The sequence below is a fragment of the Miscanthus floridulus genome, chromosome 10 (assembly GCF_019320115.1).
Source record: "Miscanthus floridulus cultivar M001 chromosome 10, ASM1932011v1, whole genome shotgun sequence".
Lineage (NCBI taxonomy): Eukaryota > Viridiplantae > Streptophyta > Magnoliopsida > Poales > Poaceae > Miscanthus > Miscanthus floridulus.
Genome location: NC_089589.1, coordinates 69010756 through 69017852, shown reverse-complemented (window position 1 = coordinate 69017852; position 7097 = coordinate 69010756). Strand labels below are relative to the sequence as shown.

The window sequence follows — 7097 nt, the reverse complement described above, 5'->3', positions numbered from 1 at the left end:
CCCCCCTTAGCCAGTAGCACCCAACGACCATTTTGTAGATGTAGTTGTTGGTGCTTCCCTCGGTTTCAAAATTTTGCTCACGAAATTGATTTTCCAACAAAGCTTTTATTATATTTTATTTTTTTATAAATATTTAAAAATGAGAAATGATAAAAAAAATCTATACTATTAGAAAATGATTTCTATTTTATTTTTCTAAAAAGTTTATTTTGAAACAAAATTTTAAAATTTGAATTTTAAAAATTTGAAATTTTAAATGTTTGAATTTTTAAAAGATAACTACCGATTTACCTTTGTCAAGGGCTCGACATTTATAGTCCGTCGACAAGACTTGTTCTCATTTATTGTTCTGCAGCTGCATGAACAAACTTAGGGGAATTCTCGAGTTGCCCCGGGATTTTCCCTGAGTTGTTGACAGGAATATCGGCAGCTATTTGAGCAATTTGAGTTTCAATCATTTTATTAAAACTTAATTGATTCTTGACGGAGGAGGATAAACTTTCAATTTTAGAATTTATATTTTCAATCATTTTAGCATTAAACATTAACTTTTTGGTTATATTTTCATTAATTATAGCTTGACCTAAAACTAGGTGAGGGTTGATTTGAATTGAAATTTGAATTGAAATTATTGTTACCTCCTTGCAGGCAGGATTGATTGTTCCACTCGTTGTTATTCTGCTGTCGGAACCCGTTGTTGATGTATGTGACGTCTTCATGGGTCTCGGGGTAGTCGTTCCCCCGGTGTCTGACTTCACCACTGACTTCGCAAGTCATTTGCGAGTCTATGGCCTGGACGGTGCCCTTGATGGCCTCCTTTTCATGGGCCTGTTTGTCTAGTGTTTTCATTAATTGGTCCATTTTTACAGCAAGCATATCCACCAACTTCACGGTATGCATGCCTTTTTATTGTTTTCTTTCTTCCCCTAGCTTTGATTGGACACCATCTTCTCGATGAGAGTCATAGCTTCATCGATGGTGAGGGAAAGAAAGGCTCCTCTAGCAGCGGCATCAATGTGCCCCTTCAACATGGGTGACAACCCATCATAGAAGTTGTGGAGCATAAGCCAATTTTCTATCCCATGGTGCGGTCATACCTGGATGTAATCCTATAGCCTCTCCCATGCCTCGGGGATAGATTCCATTGAAGTCTGCTAGAAATTTGAATTTTTTTGCCTCAGGGCATTGGTTTTGCCCATGGGGAAGAATTTCATAAGGAACACCGCAGAATATTTGTCCCATGTGTTGACAGCTTCCTTTTCCTTATAAAACCACTGTTTCGCCTTCCCGCAAGGGAGAAGGGAAATAGACGGAGCCTGATGCTTACTGGTGCGACATCTTTTATGATGATGGTGTCGCACAGCTCAGGGAAGTGTTGGAGGTGTGCGTTCACATCCTCTCTAGGCAAACCACAGAACTGTTTGCCTACACCATCATGATTAGGCTAGGCCAAAGCTCGAAGTTTTCGGTGCCCGTGTTGATAGCGGGCCCAATGGCACATTGGCAACAGTGGGGGTGGAGTAGGCATGAAGTGACTTGGCCATAGTGGTAGTAACAGATGGAGCGGGGGTGACTAGTTCAACTGCCAGTGGAGTAGAGGAGGAAGAAGTGGTACGAGACATGTTCTTCCTTAGGAGCGCCTCTAGATTATCGGTGTAGTTTTCCAGTAGAGCAAAACCGGTCATACACTATCATGTTTTCATCCACAATAAGAAGAAAACAAGCAGAGTTAGCTTGCATAAACTATGTCTACCATTACATGCATGTGATCATGATCATGTCCTACTAGATTCTTTTAACCTATGCCTTCCCCGGCAACGGTGCTAGAAATGTTTGTTGGCGTTTCTTAGCGTTACTATCAAGTTTGGAGATAGAATCCATCCCTACTAGTGGCACTAGAAACGCCAGTTGGTATTTCTTAGCACCATCACTAAGATTTGGATAAATCTTAGCGACGCCGCCAAGGTACACCAACCCGATAGTTCTTAACAATTACAAAAAATATCCGCAAGCACATGGATCTATCATTGTAGCATTTCACCTAGAAGTATTCAGGGTATCGTTATTTATATTTTCCCAAAGGAAGGCAAGGTGTAAGAGTCTAGCATGGATATGAACTAGATTATATACTTGCATAGTAAACCAATAGTCTATGATAGGGGTAAAAAAGGTTATTTCAAGGATAGTGGACACACATCTAGGCCAACCACAAGGATAAAAGGAAAACAAAGAATAAAAGAATGTTCCTAAGTGGAGCAGGCAAGTTCTAATATAGCTGTGCAAAGAGCAGTTGATATTCATACAAATTACATGGTTAGAGCTAGAACTATGTGTGAGATGGACGGGAAGATCTCCGAGCACTAGTCTGCCAGCATGCGCGAGAGACTTTGAGACTCCTACACAATACCCAAACATGGGGGATTACAAGGGACAGATAGGGTTGTCACCACCTGCTGCCTACCCCTCAATCAGGGAGTACCATCATATCTGAAGGTTTCTATGCACCCGGGCACCACGCCCGTGTACAAAGAAACTACTCACATCACCTAGGGGACTCTGACCTTACGGATCGACAAGCATAGGACATGGGCAAACCCAAAGGAACGACGAACTGCCACCTCAACATAGCTCTACCTCTACTCATACAAATTGTATGAATGATTAAGCATAAAGTTGCACATGTTTAGATCATAACACACAAACTATATGCTAGTTCATATGCCAAGATCATAATATGAAAACTATAATCTAGTTCATATGCACTACTATGATAAAATGAGAGCAAGACTTTGGAAGAACCCTTCATAGTATTCATACCAAGGATCCTTTCTTCCAAGGAGCCAAGCTCTCCTTGATAGCTTTGCCTTACTCACAAAACTCTACTAAAAAGTAAAAGAGTACAAGATGTGGTAGTGAGGTAGAGGATCCAAATGAGGTGTGTTAATGGTGAGCACTACCCCTTGGGTTCACGCTCTGCCTTGCCAGACCCCAAGGCCATGGCTCTACCTCGCCCGACCCTTGGGTTCACGCTTTGCCTCACCCTACCCTAAGGCCATAGGCTCCGTCTTGCCTGACCCTTGGGTTCATGCTCTGCCTCGCCTGACCCCAAGGCCATGGGCTTTGCATCGCCTGACCCTTTGGTTCATGTTCTGCCTCGCCTGACCCCAAGGCCACGGGCTCTACCTCGCCCAACCCTTAGGTTTGTGCTATGCCTCACCCAACCAAAAGGCCATGGGCTCTGCCTCGCCTGGCCCTGAGGCCATGGGCTCCGTCTCGCTCGATGGAGAGCCATACTGCCGCCAACCACTCTAGGTCTAAGTGTATGGCCCTAGGTCAAAACTCTGACGCTAACGAAGAGACCGGCACGCCCCGATATAACCCATGGCCATGATGGGCCATACCTAGGGATTCACATCAGGAACAGCATCGGGCGTACCAGTGCTATTTTGCCTAACCCTTGTACAAATACTGACAGGCACATCAGTTCACCATGACGTCCGCTAGGATAGAGTGGAGCGCCATGATCGGCAGACGATGCTTGCACATGGCGCTAGTGACGGACAGGGACACTATGTGGAGTTGTCCATGTTGATGTCTATAGGGTTGGTGGGATCCGCATGAAGGAGAAGAAGGACCTAGCGATCCTAAAGGACTTCTTCTCCCTCGTTCTCCTCCTTTGCTCCACTGTAACCCATGCTTTCCTTTGGTTTATAAAAGGGAAAGCAGGGTGTCCCATGAGGGCATCTGACTAACGATCAAACTATAGACCGATTCAAGCCAGATCAACCCATCAAAACTTGATAAACACACGAGAGCATAACACGAACACACGACTGAGGACAACTGAGCTCTCGGCACCCATTCACTCCTTCCACTAGAGACTTGGGACCTCTCCCTCTCTCGCCCATTTGTAACCCCTACTATGAACTTTCAATGCTAGTAACACGAGCAGCAGCAACAAACTGGACGTAGCAACATTCTATCTAAACCATTATAAACCTCGTGTCCTCTTAGCACACCATCTGAGCCAGATGCGCAATATTAGAAATTTACTTGTTGGTGGTGGCTCGAAACACCGATAGTTGGCATGCTAGGTAGGGGCCTTTTGTGCATCTCGACATCCACACCAGGCCTCAGATGGCTAGTCACAACATCAGCTAGGTCCTAGGTGTGCACGTGCGCTTCGAGGACCTAGACTTCATCATCACAATGGCGGGAGAGTTGGCATAGGATCTAGCCATCGTCCAACCTCTTCACTTCGATGGCCCCAAGGTGATCACTGAGGCACTTGAAGAGCTATAGTTGCACGCACTAGGGGCCCGCGTCCCCAGGGGCGACTAGCTCCTCGGCTTAGACTACAAGAGGTTAGAGTGCTAGCTTGGTGCCTTCCTAGGTCCTCGACTATCCTAGGAGGACCTATGCCACCTCACCTTCTTGTTCGCCAATGTCATGGCATAGCTTGCTAGAGGAGAGCCGCTCTCCCCAGAATACCTCATCCAAAGCACCCCGACAGCGCTCCTGCTCGGTCTGTGCAACGCCGTAGAGATCATTGGCCACCTGTGGCGCAATGCACCCTCGGTCCCCTATGAACGATGAGTTCATGGGGATGATCGAATATGTCACAGAGTGTTTCCACGACCTCCTCATGGGAGAAATGGGGTTGCCCTCCACCTCTAACTCCAGCAGGGGGAGCCATTACCCCTCTCATGAATGTTTCATGGTAGGTACCCCTAAAGGACAGTCGAAAGCATCCACAAGGAAGAGGCTACCCCAACAAATGACCTCAATGATGACAGCAAGTGGTATGTAGGGGCCCCACCTCACCTGTGGATATAGCAGCTGAAGGCTCGACACCAAGAGCTTGAGGAAGCGTGACTCTGGCTCGAGCAGGAACACGCGAAGCTCGATCGAGAGATTGTGCGCCATGGAGACGGTGGGCGTGCAAGTGCCATGGCCCATGACATGAACTAGAGGATCATCAAGGATGATGAAGCCCTCCCACACTTTGCCCGGGTGAGACATAACATTGTTGTTGCGGTGGCCTTGCTCCGATGGCTTCTAGGGCCCATGATGCCCGAGGATTGTCGGGCTGACCACGAGCTTCGCACGTTGCTCAATCATGCGGTGGCATAGCAGGCCAAGAGCTCGTTGTCTCGATGATGTGAGCTCGACACCAGCTAGCGCTTGTCCATAGAGCGACCCAACAAGGATGCATCAGTCCACCAGGCACCGCAAGGTGGTAGGCTATGCATCGCAGTCCCGGTGCATGAGGGTCTCGACCGCCACCGTGACATGTGCGACACCCTTAATGCCTGCATGCGTGCCCACAGTGATACGAGGGAGGGTGCTAGCTATAGCTACCACCTCATCATGGTGGATGTTATGATAGTGATGAGGACCGAAGCCCGAGCCCAAACTTGCTGGGACCTCAGGCCTTTGGGCGACACATCCTCAATGCCACCTTTCCACCTCGATACCGACCACCGACCAACATCCTAAAGTACTCTAGGGAAACAAACCCTAGACTATGGCTCAAGGATTATTAGCTTGCTTGGCAAGCCAGTGGAGTGGATAATGATGATTTCATTATCCACAACCTTCCATTGTTCATGGCTGATTTGGCACAAACATGGTTGGAACACCTTCCACCCAACAGAATCCAAAGTTGGGCGGACCTGAAAGAGATCTTCGTGGAAAACTTCTAGGGCACATACAAGCATCCTAGAAACCCAAGGGACCTCGAAAACTACCAACAGAAGGCCGTGGAAACCCTTCGTGGGTACATTCGACACTTCTCCCGGCAGTGCAATGAGCTGCCTAACATCGCCGACGTCGACATCATATGAGCTTTCCTATCTTGGACCACCTGTGAGTCCCTAGTCCATAAGCTAGGACATAAGGGACCGTGAACCACCAAGGAGCTCCTTAACATCGCCACAAGCCATGCCTCAGGTGAGGAGGTGGTCAGAGCAATCTTTGACCATCTCAAGGGCAAGGCGAAGAGAGACAAGGACGCCGATGAAGGTACCTCCAACTGTCCTATCAAGAAGAAGAACAAGCAGTGGTGCGAGGGCTCGCTCATGGCCGCCACCGACCATAGAGGGGGTTGGAAGCCCACTGAGGGTATGCCAGACCACTTCAAGAAGTTGCTCGAAGGGCCATGCCCGAACAATGCTTTCCCCATCAAGCATCTATACAAGGACTATAGCCTCATGAAGCGGTTCTTGTCTAGAGGCTTCAACAAGGGGGACCATGGGAAGGACCCCAAGCCGACCACAGACTATCGACGAAATATGGTCGGTAGTCTACCTAGGGGTATGCCCAAGGTAGTAGATTATCGGCAGATAGATGCGCAAGCTACAAACAAGATGGTGACACAAGACAGACATGAGGTTTTTATCTAGGTTCGGCCACCGTGAAGGCGTAATACCTATGTCCTGTGTCTGATTGTATTGCTGTATGTCAATGAGAGATGTTTTTGAGAGGGGTCCCCTGCCCGCCTTATATAGTCTGGGGGGTAGGGTTACAGATCTGGAAACTAATCCTAACCAGTTATAATTGCCATAGGTGGCTGGATAAGGATTCCTATTCTAACCAACCAGGATCTTGCTTGATCTCTAAGTCTGCCTTGATTCCTTACACAGGACTCCGAGCAGATTGGCCAGGCTACGCGTCATCTTCTAGTGGGCCAGACCCCCTAGTCCGGGCTGGCCCAAGCCTAGCCGTAAGGGTATAGGGGTTAATACCCCCACAGCTAGTCCCCGAGCACCATGTATTATGTTGCGACACGCCGTTCAATCTTCTTCGACTAATGCGATCTGTCTTCATGTTATCTCTGACTGGTTGAAACATTGACCAAGCAAATGTGCCAGTATCCTGGTCAGCACAGAGAGTAATAGACCACGATTATAGCCGAAGATTCCGGTTGTCCAGAGAATGCATAGTGCTCTAAAGAAAAAAGAAACAGATTTCTTTCCTGATCAAGTATGCCCACTTGTATTTCTGAAAAGAAATGTAAGTGACCCTTTTACAGTAGCAGTTATAGCCAACAGTCAGAGCGTAGGGGTCGATAAAATAAGCACACTCACCGCAAGGTG

At 47.5% G+C, this 7097-nt stretch overlaps 1 non-coding gene across 1 annotated transcript; it reads left to right on the top strand.

The window, feature by feature from the left end:
- Positions 1-1077: 1077 nt before the first annotated feature.
- On the top strand, positions 1078-1184 carry LOC136490346 (small nucleolar RNA R71). The gene has a single exon (XR_010767635.1). It is a non-coding gene; the product is annotated as a small nucleolar RNA R71 (small nucleolar RNA).
- The last annotated feature ends 5913 nt before the right edge of the window (positions 1185-7097 follow it).